At 38.6% G+C, this 25,835-nt stretch overlaps 1 protein-coding gene across 2 annotated transcripts in view; it reads right to left on the bottom strand.

Annotated features, from left to right (window-relative positions):
* LOC133631180 (protein 4.1-like) overlaps positions 1–19,574 on the bottom strand; it is a 121,589-nt gene extending 102,015 nt beyond the window's left edge. The window contains exon 1 of one of the 2 annotated variants that reach the window (XM_062023314.1): positions 19,511–19,574. The gene's annotated coding sequence lies outside the window, so the exon portion shown is untranslated. Of the gene's footprint in view, positions 1–19,298 lie in introns of both variants that reach the window. The other variant, XM_062023306.1, reaches the window with a different exon arrangement.
* Positions 19,575–25,835: the final 6,261 nt, after the last annotated feature.

The raw sequence follows: 25,835 nt of genomic DNA on the forward strand, positions 1-25,835 counted from the left end.
GCCAGCGTTTGTGGGTCTGATGGACCCGTTGCATTTTGTGGCTTTCAATGCCTCACAATCAAACACTTTTATGTTAAAATACTGAACAGATGTTTATTGGGATAAGGTAAACATCTGTTCAGTATTTTAACATAAAAGTGTTTGATTGTGAGGCATTAAGTGAACATTACACAAGGGTTAAACTCCTCCACTTGGGGCAAGGTCTCCTCCTCAACCCGGAGATGGAACTCCATCCTTTTCCGGGCAAGAAGCATGGACTCAGACTTGGAGGGGGTGATTCTCATCCCAGTCGCTTCACTCTCGGCTGCGAACCGATCCAGTGTGAGCTGAAGATCATGGCCTGATGAAGTCAGCAAGACTACATCATCTGCAAAAAGCAGAGACCTAATTCTGCAGCCACCAAACCGGATGTCCTCAGTGCCCTGACTGCGCCTTTAATTCTGTCCATAATAATTGCGAACAGAACCGGTGACAAAGGGCAGCCCCGGTGCAGTCCAACCCTCACTGGAAATAGATCCGACTTACTGGCAGACCAAGCTCTGACACAGATCATACAGGGAACGGACTGCCACAATCAGGCAGTCCGATACCCCTTACTCTCTGAGCACTCCCCACAAGACTCCTCAAGGGACTTCCAAGTCCACAAAGTACATGTAGACTGGTTGAACAACCATGCACTCCCATGCTCGCAATCGAGCATCACCTCCAGGCCTGGCTTTAGAGGGGAGCCGTGGTGACTGCGAGGGCAATCTGGCTACATTTTTGTTTTTCCATACAGTTTATTTGAGCTACTCTTTGTCTGGTTCTTCACCTAGGACCTGTTTGTCTTGGGAGACCGTACCAGGGGGCCCAGAATCCCCCACACAACATAGCTCCTAGGATCATTGAGACACTCAAACTCCTCTGCCACTGTAAGGTGGCAGCTCAGCAGCTTAATCCAATTTAAAAAAAGACAAGATTTAGGCCAACATTCTTTGTACTTGCAGGACTGTTGACTAAAACGAGGTATGCTTCCTACAGTCAGCGGGTGCATGGGCTACAAAAGCGAAGCGAATCAGTGCCGTGTCAAATAACATTGGCATTAACAGCTGTGGCTGTGGGCAACCACCTGATGTATGACGTGTGTCAAAAAAGTTTCAGGAATGTTTATTTAGATCGCTTAGTCCAATGCAAGTCCTTGCCAGCAGGGGGCAAAGAGATCCTGAGACATTTGCTTTGTTCAGTGCGAGCGAGAAGAGGTGAGAGTTGTGGCAGTACAACATCGCCGTGCCAGAGCAACCAACATCCAGAGGTTATTAATCAAAGGGGAAATAGTGTTGTTTAGATTTGAAATATATATTTTGTGACACCAGTCCAAGTACATTTCTCACACACCTCATATGTCTTTTTTTTATTTTTTATAAAAATCACAAGGTGGCAGCAGCTGAAATTTGAAGTATCACAAGTAGCTTTTTTAGCTTTATTTGTGCTTTAAAATGTTGCTACTCAGCTGTCGGTGTCAAAGTCATGTGTGTTACAATTGCAGCATGGTTTACAATCAACTTATCAGTGCTTTTATTTAAGTGTGTCCTGATAACACTTTTTCACTTCCGATAAGATATTGGAGCTTTGTGTATTGGCCGATAACGATATAAAACCGATACGATACCAGCACATACCTGTATAATTTGTAGTTTGGACACTAACCTATTTATTATTAACTGTCTGTAATGGACTTTTGCTGTCTTTAATTAAATTGAAGTACCGTATTTTCCGCACCATAAGCCGCACCTAAAAACCACAATTATTGTCAAAAGCAGACAGTGCGGCTAATAACCCGGTGCGCCTTATATATGGATTAATATTCATATTTATTTTCATAAGGTTTAGGTCTCGCAACTACGGTAAACAGTCGCCATCTTTTTTCCCCGTAAAAGAGGAAGCGCTTCTTCTTCTACGGTAAGCAACCGCCCCCATAGAAGAGGAAGCGCTTCTTCTTCTACTGTAAGCAACCGCCAAGGTGAGCACCCGCCCCCGTAGAAGAAGAAGCTCGCGGATATTTAATTTCATTTGTTTTTCTGTAAAGACAACAAAATGTCTCCTACTAAGAGACACGCGTACAAGGTTCCACTGACTTTTGATATTCTGTGGATACAACGGGAACACGTACGGTGAATATTCGCACCACAGGGAATGAGAAGTCGTCCTACTGTGGTTGTAGCTTGCCATGCTAACGGCCAGAAACTTCCACCCACGGTGATATTCAAAAGGAAGACCTTGCCAAAAGAGAACTTTCCAGCCGGCGTCATCATAAAAGCTAACTCGAAGGGATGGATGGATGAAGAAAAGATGAGCGAGTGGTTGATAGACGTTTACGCGAAGACACCGGGTGACTTTTTTCACGCAGCGCCGTTCCTGTTGATCTATGACTGCATGCGCGTCCACATCACAGATGGTGTCAAAAAACAAGTGAAGCACACCGAAGAAGAATAATTCGAGGGATTTGTGGATGAGTAATAACTTCAGAAAGTGAGCTTTAAATGTTTATTTTGTGTGTTGTGTGACACTAACGTATGAGCAACGTTGAGTTATTGATGTTGCTATTGCTCTGCACTATTTTGAGTGTTACTATTTTTGTGATTGCACATTTGCACATTACATTTTGGGAGTGAACAGAGTTGTTAGAACGCTGGTTTGTAATATATTATTAAAGTTTGACTGACCTATCTGACTGTTTTGTTGACATTCCCTTTAGCGTAGCGTAGGTGCGGCTAATAGCACGGGGCGGCTAATAGGTAAACAAAGTTTTGAAATATGCCGTTCATTAAACGTGCGGCTAATAACACGGGGCGCCTTATGGTGCGGAAAATACGGTATAGTGCTAATTTGTTTTTGGCAAAACTTAGAGGTCACAATGACACATTACGTTGAATACATGACTCATGAGCATACTTGCCAACCTTGAGACCTCCGATACCGGGAGGTGGAGGGTGGAGGGAGGCGTGGTCGGGGGTGGGGCAGGGGGCGTGGTTGGGAGCGTGGTTAATAGGGCGTGGTTAATAGGGCAGTATATTTACAGCTAGAATTCACCAACTCAAGTATTTCATATATATATATATATGTATGAAATACTTGACTTTCAGTGAATTCTAGCTATATATTGTGGGAAGCAGATCAGAATCATATCCATATTTAAGTGTTACTTCTTTCTAAACTCCTATAGTCATATAAAGAATAGCTAGTATTCTTCCTTCTTTTGAGTCTCACAGTAAGGTGTCGGCCTTCTAGATTGGAATGTGTCAGAGTAGAGATAACTCGGACTAGTCTAAACAAAGGGAGTGGGGGCGAGGGACAGAGGGAAGATCACGGGACTTCCGGGGGTTTGAGGGGAGACCGAGCTAGACCGGACGGGGGAACGCTTGTGTACTGGATTGGTCTCACGTTTGTCCTCTAAGCTTTGGAGAATAAACCACAGAATACCAACTACTGCCTGTTGATTGAATATAAACATCAGCTTATTGCCATAAAAAGAATCTGGGAGAGACTAGCAATTTGAATTCCCCATTGGAGGAATGCTGGTCAACGCAACAATATATATATATATATATATATATATATATATATATATATATATATATATATATATATATATATATATATATATATATATATATATATATATATATATATATTTATACATATAAATAAAATAAATACTTGAATTTGAGTGTTCCGGAGGCTATCCAGTAGATGGCAGTATTGTCCTGTTTAACTTCTCCGTTCATGAATGAGTATATCATTTCGGCCACCGTGTTCAATGGAGAAGTCTGTTCTACAAAATGTACAGGCAACATACATACCCCTTCCCCTTCGAACTGTCCTGGATGAACTGAAATTCTTGTTTCCATTCGTTTTGGAACTTGCAAGCGTATTTCTTCATCTTGCTCATCGACGGCGTCGCCATGTCTGTAATTTCCTCGTTCTTCTGCTTCGTCTCCTTGTTGTGTGCGCAGTTGTGCACTCTACTCTCTAAAAGCCGTAGATGTTACGACGTCATTGGGCAGGCAAGCTGTTTATACTGTGGGAAAGCGGACGTGAGGACAGGCTGTCCCCACTCAGGTCCGCATTGAGCTGGAGGGGGCGTGGCCTCCAGCTCCGGCTGAATACCGGGAGTTTGTCGGGAGAAAATTTCTGCCGGGAGGTTATCGGGAGAGGCGCTGAATACCGGGAGTCTCCCGGCAAAACCGGGAGGGTTGGCAAGTATGCTCATGAGGCAGTTGAATGATACAGCCTTGTTTGTTACTGGATACTTTCTAACACGCTTCTGCCTTTGAGATGCGATGCAACTATAATTATTTGATACTTGTTTATGCTGACATTTGTGGTGTTTTACACTGCAATATTATTAAATTAAGGACACATTTTACATATACCCAGCTTGTGTGCCAATGTGTGCTTAGCTACTGTGCAGCTGCTAACTCCTACAAGCCTATAGCCTACTATGTTTACATTTTGAAAATGAAAGCTTTCAAAACAGTCCGTAATCCAAAATGACAACAATTTTGTGGGTTCAATGCCCAGTGCGACAACTGACTAGTCTATAAAATCCGCTACACCTCCCTGATACCGAAGTACATGTCAAACTACTTCCATAACGTAAATGACCGCCATAACCACAACACCAGGGTGAGCTCCACAAACCACGTTAAACCCAGATTCCGATCTAACAAAGGTCTTAACTCATTCTCCTTCTATGCCACATCAATATGGAATGCACTCCCAACAGGTGTAAAAGAAAGGGCATCTCTATCCTCCTTCAAAACCGCACTAAAACAACACCTCCAGGCAACTTCAACCCTTGACTAACACCCTACCCCTTCCACATCCCACCTCCCCGGATTGTAAATAATCAAATGTAAATAATCAAATGTATATACTTGTTCTTATGCTATCTGAACTCACTATGTTCTCTGCTCGCTGTACATATCCTACCAAGTCAAACCTACACTGTTTCAATGTCCATTTCTCTGATGATGCAATTGTTGATGACTGAAGTGCTGATATCAACCAAACCCTCCTCATTCCACCCCCCGGATTGTAAATAATGTAAATAATTCAATGTATATACTCTGATGATTAACTTGTGTAATGACTGTATTATGCTGATAGTATATATTTGTACCATGAATTGATTTACGTGGACCCCGACTTAAACAGGTTGAAAAACGTATTCAGGTGTTACCATTTAGTGGACAATTGTACGGAATATGTACTGTACTGTGCAATCTACTAATAAAAGTTTCAATCAATCAATCAAAGACACCGTGACAGGAAGTGACGAGAGATCTTTGCACGAGTAAACAAGCTGTGGGACTGCCTGTATCGGAGCCTATATCAGACATTTTACATGCAAACCGATATCATCCGATCCTTTATTTTTTTGCTGATATCAGACCAATGATTGGGACACCCCTACTGTTAATGCTGAATGAGCACTTTTCTACTTACCCCTATGACAACATTGGTTATGTTGCTGATGTGTTGTTTATAAATGGCTATGTGGTCAAAAAGTTTTCCCCGTCACTTCCTCATGCGCTTCCCTCATTATCAAAATTGAAAAAGTTATTGTGAGTTATTGTGCAGAAATATGGGGAAATAACTATAAACTATAAAAGTACATTTCATTCATTAACGGTGTTACAAAAAAGATCAGTTAGAATAATGCATAATGTTGGATATAGAGAACATACAAACCCTTTATTCATTGAATCAAAGATACTGAAATTCCACGACATAGTGAATTTGCAAACAGCTAAAATGATACACAAAGCAAACTATAATCTGCTAGCCAAAAATATACAACAATTCTTCTGAAAAAAAAAGAGGAGAAATATAATCTTAGAGAACATTTTTATTTAAAACATTTGTAAGCACATACAACACTTAGACCTTCAGTATATCAGTATGTGGAATTAAATGATGGAATGGATTAAGCAAATAAATCAAACAATGTACTAATATGATCCACTTCAAGAAACTCTTCAAACTTAAAGTGTTTACAAAGTACAAAGAAGAAGAACCGTGATGAACATTCTGAATTTATCTCATCCATCCATTCATTTTCAAAATAATCTTACTCATCTCACCATATGAAATATAACTTACTTCACCAATTATTATTTATTTATTTATTTTTATGGTTATTACTTATGTAGTATATTGTGAATAAATTGAGAACAGGAAGTGAACAAAAGTTTTAGCAACTGCTATGTAAAGGAAAAGGGGTAGGATTAAATAAACTCTGCTTCTTCTTACTCCTTTTTGAACATGTTGAATAGAGAAACTGCAAATTGTGACGTATCATGTTGTACGCATGCATGTGTGATGTATCATGTTGTACGCATGCATGTGTGATGTATCATGTTGTACGCATGCATGTGTGATGTATCATGTTGTATGCATGCATGTGTGATGTATCATGTTGTATGCATGCATGTGTGATGTATCATGTTGTACGCATGCATGTGTGATGTATCATGTTGTATGCATGCATGTGTGATGTATCATGTTGTATGCATGCATGTGTGATGTATCATGTTGTACGCATGCATGTGTGATGTATCATGTTGTATGCATGCATGTTCCAAATAAACTCAAACTCAACTTAAAAAACAAAACATTACTCGTCACATATATTATAATAACCCTCTCTCCAATCATCGCCGACTTCCAATTATTCCCGTTCCTGTGGTATATGTAAATACAAATCCAGGCTATAATTGGAGCATTCAGGGTAGTAATAGTTCCTGTTTAATCGTAAAAGTGAAAGAAGTGTCTTGAAGTCTGTATTCATATCATTATGTAACGAAATTTCGTTCTTATCTGTGCTGTAAAGTTCAAATTTGAATGACAATAAAAAGGAAGTCTAAGTCTAATATACCAGAAGCATGAACTGGTTGAACTCCAAAAACATACGAACTAAACCTGCTTGTTATGCCACCTCCAATCAACAACACCCACAGCTGTTCATCCCAACTCATCAGCCCTGCCTGCAGCTCAGCAAGCACACAAATGTCAAAATTCAAGTGTGACGGGCCAAACTGGGGCAAAGGTTCCTGCATCAACCTCTTACCTCGTGGCACACAGAACAGAAAGTCAGCATAAGTCCCTCGCTGGCGTGTGGAAAGCCTGTCACCAGCTATCATAAAATGTGTCTCTACAAGTGGTGGAAAGTGCCGGGCTAACGACTGTGACAGTTACAAGGAAAGGGAGGGGCAACGGCAGTAAATAGAAATAAAGAAGTCGTCTTTTTTTAAATCTCTAAAACAGCGTGTTTGAATGATTGTTTTTGAACGACAGTCGTGTCCACTGAGTTATTGTGTAGAAATATGTGTTAATAGTTACAAAAGTAAACTTCGTTCACTAACGGTGCTACCAAAAAGATCAGTTGAAATAACACGTGATGCTGGATAGAAAGAACACTCAACGCCTTCAGTTATTCAATCAAAAGTATCGAAATTCAACGACTTGGTGCATTTACAAACAGTTAAAAAGGATGTACAAAGCAAACTATAACCTGCTACCCAAGCATGTGCAACGATTCTTCTCAACAAAAGAGGAAAAATATAACCCCAAATTGTTGCGTCGACCAGCATTCCTCCAATGGGGAATTCAAATTGCTAGTCTCTCCCAAATTCTTTTTATGGCAATACGCTGGTGTTTATATTCAATCTCCAGGCAATAGTTGGTATTTTGTAGTTTATTCTCAAAGCTTAGAGGACAAACCTGAGACCAACCCAGCACCCAAGCGTTCCCTAGCCCGGTCCAGATCGGTCTAGCTCGGTCTAGCTCAAACCCCCCGGAAGTCCCGTGATCTTCCGTCTGTCCCTCGCCCCCACTCTCTTTGTTTAGACTACTCCGAGTTATCTCTACTCTGACACATTCCAATCTAGAAGGCCAACACCTTACTATGAGACTCAAAAGAAGGAAGAATACTAGCTATTCTTTATATGACTATATGAGTTTAGAAAGAAGTAACACTTAAATATGGATATGCTTCCAACACCGTGGAGAAAAATCTCATTTAAAACATTTATATGCACGTACAACGCTTAAAACCTGTTGGCTTTTGTGATCGGCATCGGCCGATCATGTACTTTTTCACCGAAATCGTTCGATACTGACCAAAAGCCAATTGGTTGCCGCATCCCAATATTAAATACGTATATAATTTGCACTCACAACCTACCGATCTCAGGGCGGACACTCTAACCACTAGGCCACTGAGTAGGTATAGTTGGTTTGATTGATTGATTGAAACTTTTATTAGTAGATTGCACAGTGCAGTACATGTTCCGTACAATTGACCACTAAATGGTAACACCCAAATAAATGTTACAACTTGTATATGTCGTGGTCCACTTAAATTGATTCATGATACAGATATATACTATCATCATAATACAGTCATCACACAAGATAATCATCAGAGTATATACATTGAATTATTCACAATATTTACAATCCGGGGTGTGGGATGTGGAGGGGTGGGTTGGGGATTGGGGGGGGGGGGGGTTAGGTTTGTTTGATATCACCACTTCAGTCATCAACAATTGCATCATCAGAGAAATGTACATTGGAACAGTGTAGGACTGACTTGGTAGGATATGTACAGCAAGTAGTGGACATAGAGAGAGAGAGCATAAGAATAAGTATACATTTGATTATTTACATTTGATTATTTACAATCCGGGGAGGTAGGATGTGGAAGGGAGGGTGTTAGTTTAGGGTTGAAGTTGCCTGGAGGTGTTCCTTTAGTGCGGTTTTGAAGGAGGATAGAGATAGAGATGCTTGTGGTCTCGTGTCCTGGGCATGACGTTAAAGTGCATCCGGCAGTGGAGGCTCCTCTATGGGGTCTTGGGGCACTAGGAGGTTTTAATCCCTTTACTACTGTTACCCCAGGTGGTCCTTGGCAAAGGCTTGGTACCTGACTGCCCCCTAGCCAGGGATACGGTGAAATCCTCAACGGCGGAGCAGGCGGAAGACGGTAGATTTGAGAACTACCACAACGGCTGCGATGGCGGAAGAAGGCTGCAGCAGAAAAGGGTCCCCAGTCGTCTTGGACTCCATGCCATTGGACCCTGACTTGATTCTGTCAAGGATGGTGTGGTGACTGTCTGTGCACCAGTCTCCCCCACGTTAAACTAAGTCACGCACAGGCATCCTCCATAAAGGGATACACCCCTACCAGGAGGATCGTCATACTCGTTTCGAGTGATCGCCCATGATGATAGTTGGTCTTGATCCCGTGACCACAAATCTCTACTTATTGAGAGTTGAGCAGCGCTAGCCAGTAGACTAAATGCCCAGGCAGTCCAGCGGGGCTCTTAAGGCATCGGGTATTGAGATGTACTTAATATACTTTTTTAAAGCTACGTTAGCTGCCATCTGTTACACAGAATCGTGATCAAGTGGTGAAGTAATTTCCTATGAGTATCAGTTTTTGGCGTAATTTCGTTTGTGCCAAATTTTCCGTCCGTTCTTTGGCGTGTGAGTCAGCAGAGCCCTCCGCCTCACGTTACCAAGGAAACGTCAAAGTTTTAATGTAAGAGCTGTGTGTCCGTGCGATAGTACGTGTAGACTTCACTTCCCAACACCTTAAAGGCCTACTGAAAGCCACTACTAGCGACCACGCAGTCTGATAGTTTATATATCAATGATGAAATCTTAACATTGCAACACATGCCAATACGGCCGGGTTAACTTATAAAGTGACATTTTAAATTTCCCGCGAAACTTCCGGTTGAAAAGGTCTATGTATGATGACGTATGCGCGTGACGTCAATCGTTGAAACGGAAGTATTCGGACACATTGTATCACAATACAAAAAGCTCTGTTTTCATCTCATAATTCCACAGTATTCTGGACATCTGTGTTGGTGAATCTTTTGCAATTTGTTTAATGAACAATGAAGACTGCAAAGAAGAAAGCTGTAGGTGGGATCGGTGTATTAGCGGATGGCTGCAGCAACACAACCAGGAGGACTTTGACTTGGATAGCAGACGCGCTATCCGACGCCAGCCGCCGACCGCATCGATGATCGGGTGAAGTCCTTCGTCGCTCCGTCGTTCGCTGGAACGCAGGTGAGCACGGGTGTTGATGAGCAGATGAGGGCTGGCTGGCGTAGGTGGAGAGCTAATGTTTTTAGCATAGCTCTGTCAGGTAACGTAGCTAAGTTAGCTTCAATGGCGTCGTTAGCAACAGCATTGTTAAGCTTTGCCAGGCTGAGAATTATTAACCGTGTAGTTACATGTACATGGTTTAATAGTATTGTTGATTTTCTGTCTATCCTTCCAGTCAGGGATTTATTTCTTTTGTTTCTATCTGCAGTTAAGCCCGATGCTATCACGTTAGCTCCGTAGCTAAAGCGTTTCGCTGATGTATTGTCGTGGAGATAAAAGGCACTGAATGTCCATTTCGCGTTCTCGACTCTCATTTTCAAGAGGATATAGTATCCCAGGTGGTTTAAAATACAAATCCGTGATCCACAATAGAAAAAGGAGAAAGTGTGGAATCCAATGAGCCAGCTTGTACCTAAGTTACGGTCAGAGCGAAAAAAGATACGTCCTGCACTGCACTCTAGTCCTTCACTCTCACTTTCCTCATCCACAAATCTTTCATCCTGGCTCAAATTAATGGGCTAATTGTGGCTTTCTCGGTCCGAATCGCTCTCGCTGCTGGTGTAAACAACGGGGAAATGTGAGGAGCCTTTCAACCTGTGACGTCACGCTACTTCCGGTACAGGCAAGGCTTTTTTTATCAGCGACCAAAAGTTGCGAACTTTATCGTCGATGTTCTCTACTAAATCCTTTCAGCAAAAATATGGCAATATCGCGAAATGATCAAGTATGACACATAGAATGGATCTGCTATCCCCGTTGAAATAAAACAATTTCATTTCAGTAGGCCTTTAAGAGCTGTACCGGACAATGAGTAGATAGTCCACGGCTTTTGGTTCATTGGCTAGTGTTGCGCAACTTAACTCTCAATCAGTGGGGTTTTGTCACAGTTCTGAGGTTGGAGTTCGGTGTGTGCAGAGCTGACAATGCAGATAATATGAATCACACGAACTATATGGTGAGCCAGGGAGTTTTGATTTCCCACACCTTCCGTGGCCAAAGTCATCTCTCAACATTTGAAGAGATATCCAAATTATTCCCACTATAAATACTCTAGCACTGTCAAGATCGACGTGGCCTCATTAGGCCACGCTCAAGTGATCAGGGCCACTGCTAGAAGATAGCACGGCCGACAACGAGCTTATCTTACCACACAACAAGATTGAGTCAGAGGCGTTATCTCCTGCGGCCTCTGAAGGCATCACCATCACTGCAGCGCTCGCATGTTTGACTTGATCACTTGAATGGAGGTAGGACTAGCTTGCCATTTACATTTGAAACACATCAAGATCTTAAATGTCACACAGGAAATGAACTGTTGATCACTTCATTAGGCACAATTACGCTATCTCAGGGGTGTCAAACTCATTTCAGATCGGGGGCCCGCATGGAGAAAAATCTACTCCCAAGTGGGCCGGACTGGTAAAATCACTGCACGATAACTTAAAAATAAAGACAACTTCAGATTGTTGTCTTTGTTTAAAAATAGAACAGGCCCAAATGTACAAATCATAATGTTGTTAGTAGAGATGTCCGATAGTGGCTTTTTTGCCGGTATCCGATATTGTCCAACTCTTAATTACCGATTCCGATATATAGATCAGTCGAGGAAAATGATCAAACTCCATAAATAACATTCTGTAATTGGATTTTGAAATCATTTTTTAATCTTAATGGACACCAATGAGTTGACGGATGAACATTATCACATAATATTTATTCAGAAAATATAAATAACGACAAATAAATGATTAACCGCGACATGTAAGTGTAAAAATAAACCTAACAACTAGAGATGTCCGATAATATCGGGCTGCCGATATTATCGACCGATAAATGCTTTAAAATGTAATATCGGAAATTATCGGTTACAAAAAAGAAAATGTATGACTTTTTCAAACGCAGCTGTACGGAGTGGTACACGGCCGTAGGGAGAAGTACAGAGCAGTTGCGTCTCCTAGTCATACTTGCCAACCCTCCCCATTTTCCCAGGAGACTCCTGTATTTCAGTGCCCCTCCCGAAAATCTCCCAGGGCAACCATTTTCCCGGATTTCTCCCAGACAACAATATTGGAGGCGTGCCTTGAAGGCACTGCCTTTGCGTGCCGGCTCAACCACATAATATCTACGGCTTTTCACACACACAAGTGAATGCAATGCATACTTGGTCAACAGCCATACAGGTCACACTGAGGGTGGGCCGTATAAACAACTTTAACACTGTTACAAATATGCGCCACACTGTGAACCCACACCAAACAAGAATGACAAACACATTTCGGGAGAACATCCGCACCGTAACACAACAGAACAAATACCCAGAACCCCTTGCAGCACTAACTCTTCCGGGACGCTACAATATACACCCCCCCGCTACCCCCTACCTACCCCCACCTCAACCCCGCCCACCTCAACCTCCTCATGCTCTCTCAGGGAGAGCATGTCCCAAATTCCAAGCTGCTGTTTTGAGGCATGTTCAAAAAAATAATGCACTTTGTGACTTCAATAATAAATATGGCAGTGCCATGTTGGCATTTTTTTCATAACTTGAGTTGATTTATTTTGGAAAACCTTGTTACATTGTTTAATGCATCCAGCGGGGCATCACAACAAAATTAGGCATAATAATGTGTTAAGTCCACGACTGTATATATATATATATACATATATATATATAATATATATTCATTGATATCGGAATCGGTAATTAAGAGTTGGACAATATCGGAATATCGGATATAGCCAAAAAAGCCATTATCGGACATCTCTAGATAAGATGATTAATACATTTACATAGTGGCCATATTAAAACATTTTTACCCAAGAGACTATCAAGAGACATGAATATATTACTGTAACCTTTGCATTCCTTATCTCTGCATCATAATGGCCATTGTGTCCAACATGCTGCACAGCAAGAGCTGAAGCAGAACTACACAGCACCTTCTCCTCCAGCACAATGCTGGAGGTATTGATCACAACCCCAACTGGCGGCGTTATTGACTGAAATTCCAAAGATGAATAGTCAAGAGATAGCCTTCATCACATGTCGAGCCTCTAAAAGCTTTTGAGGTCAAAGTGAACGACAAAACGTTTCCTTGAACTGCAGAGCAAGAAGACAAAATAAGCTTTTTTTTAAAAATCAAAGTAAAGACACACAACAACAAGTTCAAATCAAAATAATAAACTTTTATAATGCAAATACATCACTCTGCAGTCCAAGTTGGGATTTGGGAATTCCCTGCACCTTTTTGTAGTTATAAGCTTTCCTGTGTCCCAGTGGGCTGCGTGGGGAAAACATGCTTGTGCTGCACTTAAATACACATTTGCTCGTGCAAAAGCTGTGTCTCAATTCAGAAGATTAACAATGTACTTTAACTGCTTTTACATAAGTCTTTTAGGGACGGGACAAAAATAAATAAATAAATAAATAAATAAATAAATAAATAAATATTAGAGATGTCCGATATTATCGGCCGATATATGCGTTAAAATGTAATATCGGAAATTATCGGTATCGTTTTTTTTTTTATTATCGGTATCGTTTTTTAAAAATTTTTTTATTTTTTATTTTTTTAAATTAAATCCACATAAAAAACACAAGATACACTTACAATTAGTGCACCAACCCAAAAAACCTCCCTCCCCCATTTACACTCATTCACACAAAAGGGTTGTTTCTTTCTGTTATCAATATTCTGCTTCCTACATTATATATCAATATATATCAATACAGTCTGCAAGGGATACAGTCCGTAAGCACACATGATTGTGCGTGCTGCTGCTCCACTAATAGTACTAACCTTTAACACTTCATTTTATTCATTTTCATTCATTACTAGTTTCTATGTAACTGTTTTTATATTGTTTTACTTTCTTTTTTATTCAAGAAAATGTTTTTAATTTATTTATCTTATTTTACTATTTTTTTAAAAAAGTACCTTATCTTCACCATACCTGGTTGTCCAAATTAGGCATAATAATGTGTTAATTCCAGCGGGGGCATATATATTAGAGATGTCCGATAATGGCTTTTTTGCCGATATCCGATATTCCGATATTGTCCAACTCTTAATTACCGATACCGATATCAACCGATATATACAGTCGTGGAATTAACACATTATTATGCCTCATTTTGTTGTGATGCCCCGCTGGATGCATTAAACAATGTAACAAGGTTTTCCAAAATAAATCAACTCAAGTTATGGAAAAAAGTGCCAACATGGCACTGCCATATTTATTATTGAAGTCACAAAGTGCATTATTTTTTTGAACATGCCTCAAAACAGCAGATGGGAATTTGGGACATGCTCACCCTGAGAGAATCCTGATCCCCACTACAACTATGGGAAATACTATACTTTGACTTTCACAAAGTGCATTATTTTTTAATTTTTTTTAAACATGCCTCTACATGCAGGGGTGTATATCGTAGCCTCCCGGAAGAGTTAGTGCTGCAAGGGGTTCTGGGTATTTGTTCTGTTGTGTTTATGTTGTGTTACGGTGTGGATGTTCTCCCGAAATGTGTTTGTCATTCTTGTTTGGTGTGGGTTTACAGTGTGGCGCATATTTGTAACAGTGTTAAAGTTGTTTATACATTCACTTGTGTGTGTGTGTGTGTGAAAAGCCGTAGATATTTTGTGTTTGGGCCGGCACGCAAAGGCAGTGCCTTTAAGGTTTATTGGCGCTCTGTACTTCTCCCTACGTTCGTGTACACAGCGGCATTTTAAAAAGTCATACATTCTACCTTTTGAAACCGATACCGATATTTGTGAAGCCGATACAGATAATTTCCGATATTACATTTTAAAGCATTTCTCGGCCGATAATATCGGCAGACCGATATTATCGGACATCTCTAATATATATATATATATATATATATATATATATATATATATATATATATATATATATATATATATATATATATATATATATATATATATATATATATATATATATATATATTAGGGATGTCCGATAATGGCTTTTTGCCGATATCTGATATTCCGATATTGTCCAACTCTTTAATTACCGATACCGATATCAACCGATACCGATATCAACCGATATATGCAGTCGTGGAATTAACACATTATTATGCCTAATTTGGACAACCAGGTATGGTGAAGATAAGGTACTTTTTAAAAAAAATTACTAAAATAAAATAACTAAATTAAAAACATTTTCTTGAATAAAAAAGAAAGTAAAACAATATAAAAACAGTTACATAGAAACTAGTAATGAATGAAAATGAGTAAAATGAAGTGTTAAAGGTTAGTACTATTAGTGGAGCAGCAGCACGCACAATCATGTGTGCTTACGGACTGTATCCCTTGCAGACTGTATTGATATATATTGATATATAATGTAGGAAGCAGAATATTAATAACAGAAAGAAACAACCCTTTTGTGTGAATGAGTGTAAATGGGGGAGGGAGGTTTTTTGGGTTGGTGCACTAATTGTAAGCGTATCTTGTGTTTTTTATGTTGATTTAATAAAAAAAACAATTAAAAAAAAAAAAAAAAACACGATACAGATAATAAAAAAAAACGATACCGATAATTTCCGATATTACATTTTAACGCATTTATCGGCCGATAATATCGGCAGGCCGATATTATCGGCAGGCCGATATTATCGGACATCCCTAATATATATATATATATGTATATATATTGCAATACTTTCTCTAGTGATGTAATATTGATTTTCAAAATGTTTCTTTCTATTTATTTTAAGTTGTTTTGGTCCAATTGTAACTTGAGGACTTTCGCTTTTGGCAAAGTGCAAAAGGATTAGTGGTGAGTGACAGCAGGGGTAGGGTATGAAGAGGGTTTGGAATGTTTTGTTAATGTGAATGCGAAAATCAATAAAAAGAACTATGAAAGAAAGAAAATAAGGTGTAATACACACACGCACGCACACACACACACACACACACACACACACACACACACACACACACACACACACACACACACACACACACACACACACACACACACACACACACACACACACACACACACACACACACACACACACACAAACAAGTTTTATCCGGCCCGCGGGATGATTTTGCTAAGTATAAAAATGAGCCAAAATTATTGAATGAAAGAAACAGCTGTTCTAAATGTGTCCACCAGATGTCACAATAACAATTATTTGTATCTTTGTAGATTATGCTACATATGTAAAAAATATAAACCACATGATGTTAGTGCACCAGTCGAGGAAAATGAGCAAACTACATCCTGTAATTTGAATTTGAAATTATATATTTTTTTGTGCCTTTTTTTATTTATTAAATTTTTTTTTTTTTTGCATCTGATCAAGCCACGAAAATGTGACTTTCTTCTTCTTTTTGAAGTGTGAATGGTGGACAGGTCCCCGGAAGGTGATCTACTGATCACTTCCTGAGGATCCTTGATGTGGAGGATTATGCATCAATCTTGCTATGGTCTGGATCGTCTGCTGAATGGATGGATATATACAATATCTGGGTACTTTTTCTAAAAATGTCTATACTGTAAACCTTGACTTGTTAAAGCCCGAGTGCACCTCTCTCCTCAAGCGTGACAGTTAAGGATGTTAACTTCTTTTTACACTTGCTCGACAGTTCAGATATGTTTACTTTAAAACATTGTCTGTGGAACATGTAGAATATTTACTGTATTTTTCGGACTATAAGTCGCAGTTTTTTTTCATAGTTTGGTGCGTTTTATACTCTGGAGCGACTTATGTGTGAAATGATTAACACATTAGCGTAAAATATCCAATAATATTATTGATGTCATTGACGTAAGAGACTAGACGTATAAGATTTCATGGGATTTAGCGATTAGGAGTGACAGTAAACGTATAGCATGTTCTATATGTTATAGTTATTTGAATGACTCTTACCATAATATGTTACGTTAACATAGCAGTTGGTTATTTATGCCTCATATAACGTACACTTATTCAGCCTGTTGTTCACTATTCTTTAGACATTTTAAATTGCCTTTCAAATGTCTATTCTTGCTGTTGGCTTTCATCAAATACATTTCCCCCAAAAATGTGACTTATACTCCAGTGCGACTTATATATGTTTTTTTCCTTCTTTATTATGCATTTTCGGCCGGTGCGACTTATACTACGAAAAATACTAGAAATGTCCGGCCCATAAATGCTTTAAAATGTAATATCGGAAATTATCGGTATCGTTTTTTTTTTTTTATATCGGTATCGTTTTTTTTGTTTTTTAAAAATTAAATCAACATAAAAAACACAAGATACACTTACAATTAGTACACCAACCCAAAAAACCTCCCTCCCCCCATTTACACTCATTCACACAAAAGGGTTGTTTCTAGGGATGTCCGATAATTATCGGCCGATAAATGCGTTAAAATGTAATATCGGAAATTATTGGTATCGTTTTTTTTATTATCTGTATCGTGTTTTTGTTTATTTTTTTTATTTTTTTAATTTATTAAATCAACATAAAAAACACAAGATACACTTACAATTAGTGCACCAACCCAAAAAACCTCCCTCCCCCCCATTTCTTTCTGTTATCAATATTCTGCTTCCTACATTATATATCAATATATATCAATACAGTCTGCAAGGGATACAGTCCGTAAGCACACATGATTGTGCGTGCTGCTGCTCCACTAATAGTACTAACCTTTAACACTTAATGTTACTCATTTTCATTAATTACTAGTTTCTATGTAACTGTTTTTATATTGTTTTACTTTCTTTTTTATTCAAGAAAATGTTTTTAATTTAGTTATCTTCTTCTTTTTTTTTTTTTTTTAAAGTACCTTATCTTCACCATACCTGGTTGTCCAAATGAGGCATAATAATGTGTTAATTCCACGACTGCATATATCGGTTGATATCGGTATCGGTAATTAAAGAGTTGGACAATATCGGAATATCGGATATCGGCAAAAAGCCATTATCGGACATCCCTAGTTGTTTCTTTCTGTTATTAATATTATGCTTCCTACATTATATATCAATATATATCAATACAGTCTGCAAGGGATACAGTCCGTAAGCACACATGATTGCTGGTCCACTAATAGTACTAACCTTTAACACTTCATTTTACTCATTTTCATTCATTACTAGTTTCTATGTAACTGTTTTTATATTGTTTTACTTTCTTTTTTATTCAAGAAAATGTTTTTAATTTATTTATCTTATTTTATAATTTTTTTTTAAAAGGACCTTATCTTCACCATACCTGGTTGTCCAAATTAGGCATAATAATGTGTTAATTCCACGACTGTATATATCGGTATCGGTTGATATCGGTATCGGTAATTAAGAGTTGGACAATATCGGAATATCGGCAAAAAAGGCATTATTGGACATCCCTAGTTTTTTCCTTCTTTATTATGCATTTTCGGCCGGTGCGACTTATACTCCGAAAAATACGGTATATTCCCAATATTTCCATCTACAGCTTCTACACTACGACAACCCGAGGCCCAATAACCACGTGGCGACCCCGGGAGTCTTACCTCAGCACATTTCCCAGGGAGGATCACTAAAGAGGAACATGCCGGATGTAGTACGGCCAATAAACATGACATCTCTCGTGGACTTTGCTCTGGTCTTATCTCTCTGCCTTTGCACATTCACCTTCATCAGTCACACTCATAAAGCAGACAGAAGGTCACCGTGGCACACTCAATGTCCAGAGCCTGTCTTACCACCAGTGTGGTAAGACAATCCCTTCTTTGATTCATTCACATCCTATTCCAGTGAGCGGAAACACGTGCTGTGCGAACATCCCATTTGCCAGGAAACATATCTGATCCAGTGTGCCAGGAAAACATATCTGATCCAGTGTGTGAGGAAAACATATCTGATCCAGTGTGCCAGGAAAACATATCTGATCCAGTGTGCCAGGAAAACCCCCATACTCAGCACTCCAGTCAAAGTTCAAAGTCAAGTAAAAACCACATCCTTTGTGTCGGTAGAGCAAGCAACAGTACAACTTTACTTCATGGCTGTTGACCCTGTAACTCAATGACTGAACTTGTGACATTGTCACTTTAAATATACCCTCTGCACCCTTGACATGGTTCACCAGTGTCTATTTTGCTCATGTGAATGAATGAGGACTCACCATTTCACATTCCACGGCCGAGGGGGGGGGGTGGTCGTCGGTGGCATTGTGCAGAAGGGCGCCCCCCGTGTTGAAGCAACAGAAGCACAAATTATAATCAAAACACCACAAGTTACATTGTACGTTTTAGTTTGAAGGGTCCGACTGTGCAAAAAGGTGCTAATTGGATGTTTTGTTAAGCATGAACTCTCTTAAACAGACATTATGTTTACCTGACTGTTCAAAGTGCTCATCAGCTGTGTGACCTGCCGCCGGGAGGAGCGCCTGGGAGGGAAAACGGACCTGACACCTGTAAAGTCAGGTCAGGTTCAGCGAGGAGGAACCAATCCTTTGCCTTAGCCCCGCCCCCTTTTGATTGGAAACACCCCCAATGGTGCAACAATAAGGCACGCCCACCCTAATGAGGCTGCAACAATCAGCACGGTGTTAGTGCCATCTGGTGGTCATGTTGGATATACAAACTATAAATACTCAGGGCCACTAGAGGGCAGCAGAGTTACACTGTGGCAATAAATGCTGACGTTGTATGGTTACTAACCGGAATAAAAGTCATTAGGCATGCATTAACAATTAAAAGTGCCCCTACAAAGATAAAAAAGCTCCATTTTGATTCACACGGGCAGAAAGATATGTCTTTTGCAACATGTTTGCTTAAAGGGTTGCCAACTCTTTGCAAAAATAAAGGACACCTTTTTTGGGGCTGGTGACCTGTTTTTTTTTTTTTTTGTCTTTTTATTTGTGTGAAAGGAGTTTTATGGAGGCAGCTTAACTCTTATTCAGAAGAGTCCATTTGCATTATACCTTTTTGGAGTATATGAACTTATGACTGACAATTAGGGATGTCCGATAATGGCTTTTTTGCCGATATCCGATATTGTCCAACTCTTAATTACCGATACCGATATCAACCGATACCGATATATACAGTCGTGGAATTAACACATTATTATGCCTAATTTGGACAACCAGGTATGATGAAGATAAGGTCATTTTAAAAAAAATGAATCAAATAAAATAAGATAAATAAATTAAAAACATTTTCTTGAATAAAAAAGAAAGTAAAACAATATAAAAACAGTTACATAGAAACTAGTAATGAATGAAAATGAGTAAAATTAACTGTTAAAGGTTAGTATTATTAGTGGAGCAGCAGCACGCACAATCATGTGTGCTTACGGACTGTATCCCTTGCAGACTGTATTGATATATATTGATATATAATGTAGGAAGCAGAATATTAATAACAGAAAGAAACAACCCTTTTGTGTGAATGAGGAGGGAGGTTTTTTGGGTTGGTGCACTAATTGTAAGTGTATCTTGTGTTTTTTATGTTGATTTAATTAAAAAATTTATAAAAATAAAATAAAACCGATACCGATAATAAAAAAACCCCGATACCGATCATTTCCGATATCACATTTTAAAGCATTTATCGGACATCTCTACTGACAATCTACACAGAAATAATGTAATACTACTTAATGTTCAACCAGAATGTAATTAGATGTGCAGGTTTTGGATGAATACAAATACATGGGAAAGTAATTGTCCAATATATATGCAGAATAACAAAATGAACAGAATAAAAACTATTCCTGAACAGAAATATTACCTGTTTAACCTAACAGAATAAAAAACATATTTTTTAACCAGACATCTAACATGCAGATGTATGATCGAGAAGGAGTCTCCAACTTTCATCAGTTTGATAAATACTTTGACAAGAAGAAAGGAGAGGTGAGAAATGTGTATTTAAATGATATGAATGGCAACATTGAAATGAAATCACCTGGTCTTTTTGCTATTTTGTGATAACTTGTCAATAAATAGAACTCTTACAAAACTATTAAAGGGGAACTGCACTTTGTTTTTTAATTTTTGCCTACCGTTGACAATCATTATAAAAGACATGACGACTGATGGATTTAAAAAAAAATGCAATCTAACTCCTAAATAAAAGTCCTCTCACAGCGGAGCCAATGGCAGCTGCACTATTACGCACATAAAATGGTCTAAAAAAACATTCAAATAGTGCTAACAAAACTCAATTTATGTTTCGTGGCTTGAATATTAACCAAGTAATAGTGATATTATTATTATATCATAAAGTGTAGTGTGACTATCATAAAGTGTAGTGTCACTATCATAATGTGTAGTGTCACTATCATAAAGTCTAGTGTGACTATCATAAAGTGTAGTGTCACTATCATAATGTGTAGTGTCACTATCATAAAGTGTAGTGTCACTATCATAAAGTGTAGTGTGACTATCATAATGTGTAGTGTGACTATCATAAAGTGTAGTGTGACTATCTTAAAGTGTAGTGTCACTATCATAAAGTGTAGTGTCAGTATCATAAAGTGTAGTGTCACTATCATAAAGTGTAGTGTCAGTATCATAAAGTGTAGTGTCACTATCATAAAGTCTAGTGTGACTATCATAAAGTGTAGTGTCACTATCATAAAGTGTAGTGTCACTATCATAATGTGTAGTTTGACTACCATAAAGTGATGTGTCACTATCATAATATGTAGTGTCACTATCATAAAGTCTAGTGTGACTATCATAAAGTGTAGTGTCACTATCATAAAGTGTAGTGTCACTATCATAAAGTCTAGTGTGACTATCTTAAAGTGTAGTGTCACTATCATAAAGTCTAGTGTGACTATCATAAAGTGTAGTGTCACTATCATAAAGTGTAGTGTCACTATCATAAAGTCAAGTGTGACCATCATAAAGTGTAGTGTCACTATCATAAAGTGTAGTGTCACTATCATAATGTGTAGTTTGACTATCATAAAGTGTTGTGTCACTATCATAATATGTAGTGTAACTATCATAAAGTGTAATGTCACAATGACAAAGTGTAGTGTCACTGTCATAAAGTGTAGTGTCACTATCATAATGTGTAGTGTCACTATAACAAAGTGTAGTGTGACTATCATAAACTGTAGTGTCACTATCATAAAGTGTAGTGTGACTATCATAAAGTGTAGTGTGACTATCATAAAGTGTAGTGTCACTATCATAAAGTCTAGTGTGACTATCATAAAGTCTAGTGTGACTATCATAAAGTGTAGTGTCACTATCATAAAGTGTAGTGTCACTATCATAAAGTCTAGTGTGACTATCATTAAGTGTAGTGTCACTATCATAAAGTGTAGTGTCACTATCATAAAGTCTAGTGTGACTATCATAAAGTGTAGTGTCACTATCATAAAGTGTAGTGTCACTATCATAAAGTCAAGTGTGACTATCATAAAGTGTAGTGTCACTATCATAAAGTGTAGTGTCACTATCATAATGTGTAGTTTGACTATCATAAAGTGTTGTGTCACTATCATAATATGTAGTGTAACTATCATAAAGTGTAATGTCACAATGACAAAGTGTAGTGTTACTGTCATAAAGTGTAGTGTCACTATCATAATGTGTAGTGTCACTATAACAAAGTGTAGTGTGACTATCATAAACTGTAGTGTCACTATCATAAAGTGTAGTGTGACTATCATAAAGTGTAGTGTGACTATCATAAAGTGTAGTGTCACTATCATAAAGTCTAGTGTGACTATCATAAAGTCTAGTGTGACTATCATAAAGTGTAGTGTCACTATCATAAAGTGTAGTGTCACTATCATAAAGTCTAGTGTGACTATCATAAAGTGTAGTGTCACTATCATAAAGTGTAGTGTCACTATCATAAAGTCTAGTGTGACTATCATAAAGTGTAGTGTGACTATCATAAAGTGTAGTGTCACTATCATAATGTGTAGTTTGACTATCATAAAGTGTTGTGTCACTATCATAATATGTAGTGTAACTATCATAAAGTGTAATGTCACAATCACAAAGTGTAGTGTCACTGTCATAAAGTGTAGTGTCACTATCATAAAGTGTAGTGTCACTATAATAAAGTGTAGTGTGACTATCATAAACTGTAGTGTCACTATCATAAAGTGTAGTGTGACTATCATAAAGTGTAGTGTGACTCTCATAAAGTGTAGTGTCACTATCATAAAGTGTAGTGTGGTTATCATAAAGTGTAGTGTGACTATCATAATGTGTAGTATGAGTATCATAAAGTGTAGTGTGACTATCATGAACTGTAGTGTGACTATCATGAAGTGTAGTGTGACTATCATAAAGTGTAGTGTGACTATCATAAAGTGTAGTGTCACTATCATAAAGTGTAGTGTCACTATCATAATGTGTAGTGTGACTATCATAAAGTGTAGTGTGACTATCATAAAGTGTAGTGTGACTATCATGAACTGTAGTGTGACTATCATAAAGTGTAGTGTGACTATCATAAAGTGTAGTGTGACTATCATGAACTGTAGTGTGACTATCATAAAGTGTAGTGTGACTATCATGAACTGTAGTGTGACTATCATAAAGTGTAGTGTGACTATCATAAAGTGTAGTGTCACTATCATAAAGTGTAGTGTCACTATCATAATGTGTAGTGTGACTATCATAAAGTGTAGTGTGACTATCATAAAGTGTAGTGTCACTATCATAATATGTATCATTAACTTAGAATTTAAAAGTAAAGGTTTGGGAAGTGAGGAGACACATTTTTGAAGCTTTTCAGGCGGAATTCTTTCCCATTCTTGCTTGATGTACAGCTTAAGTTGTTCAACAGTCCGGGGGTCTCCCTTCTCACATTGCAGGTGCCACACATTTTCAATGTCTGGACTACAGGCAGGCCAGTCTAGTACCCGCACTCTTTTACTATGAAGCCACGTTGATGGAACACGTGGCTTGGCATTGTCTTGCTGAAATAAGCAGGGGCGTCCATGGTAACGTTGCTTGGATGGCAACATATGTTGCTCCAAAAGCTGTATGTACCTTTCAGCATTAATGGTGCCTTCACAGATGTGTAAGTTACCCATGTCTTGGCCACTAATACACCCCCATACCATCACACATGCTGCCTTTTACACTTCCACCCTAGAACAATCCGGATGGTTCTTTTCCTCTTTGGTCCGGAGGACACGACGTCCACAGTTTCCAAAAACAATTTGAAATGTGGACTCGTCAGACCACAGAACACTTTTCCACTTTGTATCAGTCCATCTTAGATGAGCTCAGGCCCAGCGAAGCCGACGGCGTTTCTGGGTGTTGTTGATAAATGGTTTTCGCCTTGCATAGTAGAGTTTTAACTTGCACTTACAGATGTAGCGACCAACTGTAGTTACTGACAGTGGCTTTCTGAAGTGTTCCATGTGGTGATATCCTTTACACACTGATGTGGCTTGTTGATGCAGTACAGCCTGAGGGATGGAAGGTCACGGGCTTAGCTGCTTACCTGCAGTGATTTCTCCACATTCTCTGAACCCTTTGATGATATTACGGAGCGTAGATGGTGAAATCCCTAAATTCCTTGCAATAGCTGCTTGAGAAAGGTTGTTCTTAAACTGTTCAACAATTTGCTCAGGCATTTGTTGACAAAGTGGTGACCCTCGCCCCATCCTTGTTTGTGAATGACTGAGCATTTCATGGAATCTACTTTTATACCCAATCATGGCACCCACCTGTTCCCAATTAGCCTGCACACCTGTGGGATGTTCCAAATAAGTGTTGGATGAGCATTCCTCAACTTTATCACTATTTATTGCCACCTTTCCCAACTTCTTTGTCACGTGTTGCTGCCATCAAATTCTAAAGTTAATGATTTTTTGCAAAAAAAATTTTTTTTATGAGTTTGAACATGAAATATGTTGTCTTTGTAGCATATTCAACTGAATATGGCTTGAAAATTATTAGCAAATCATTGTATTCCGTTTATATTTACATCTAACACCATTTCCCAACTCATATGGAAACGGGGTTAGTAGAATTTAATGGCAGCTAAATACGGAACGCGTGCACCATTTGTCTCTAAATATGGGACGATTCCATTTTTCAAGGGACCGTTGGCAACCCTGTTTGCTATTGTGGTTTGCAGCTATGTGGATCACCTGCATCGTGCTGAGAGCTGCTCCCATTCACCTAAGTAACAAACCTAACCACCACATCAGAAACAGATGAATGTATTTCCACCAGAGCGCTAATAAACACTTCACTCAACTAGCAGTAGTCCCACAGTGCACATCTCTTTCGATCGTGCAGGTGTGCCTAATGAAAAGCACTTGGAGAGCGCATACCTCTGCCAAGCACAATAGTAAGGAATAGCGGCGTAAATTTTTTTTTTCGATTTTCTTATTTGTAACGATTCTTAAAATATATATATATATATATATATATATATATATATATATATATATATATATATATATATATATATATATATATATATATATATATGGTGGAAGTCGCTTCCTAGCGGTCCCACTCTCAGACACGGCAAGCGTGCAGGTTTTAACAAGGTTTTAAAGGCCTACTGAAAGCCACTACTAGCGACCACGCAGTCTGATAGTTTATATATCAATGATGAAATCTTAACATTGCAACACATGCCAATACGGCCGGGTTAACTTATAAAGTGACATTTTAAAATTCCCGGGAAATATCCGGCTGAAACATCGCGGTATG

The sequence above is a fragment of the Entelurus aequoreus genome, linkage group LG16, assembly GCF_033978785.1.
Source record: "Entelurus aequoreus isolate RoL-2023_Sb linkage group LG16, RoL_Eaeq_v1.1, whole genome shotgun sequence".
Classification (NCBI taxonomy): Eukaryota; Metazoa; Chordata; class Actinopteri; order Syngnathiformes; family Syngnathidae; genus Entelurus; species Entelurus aequoreus.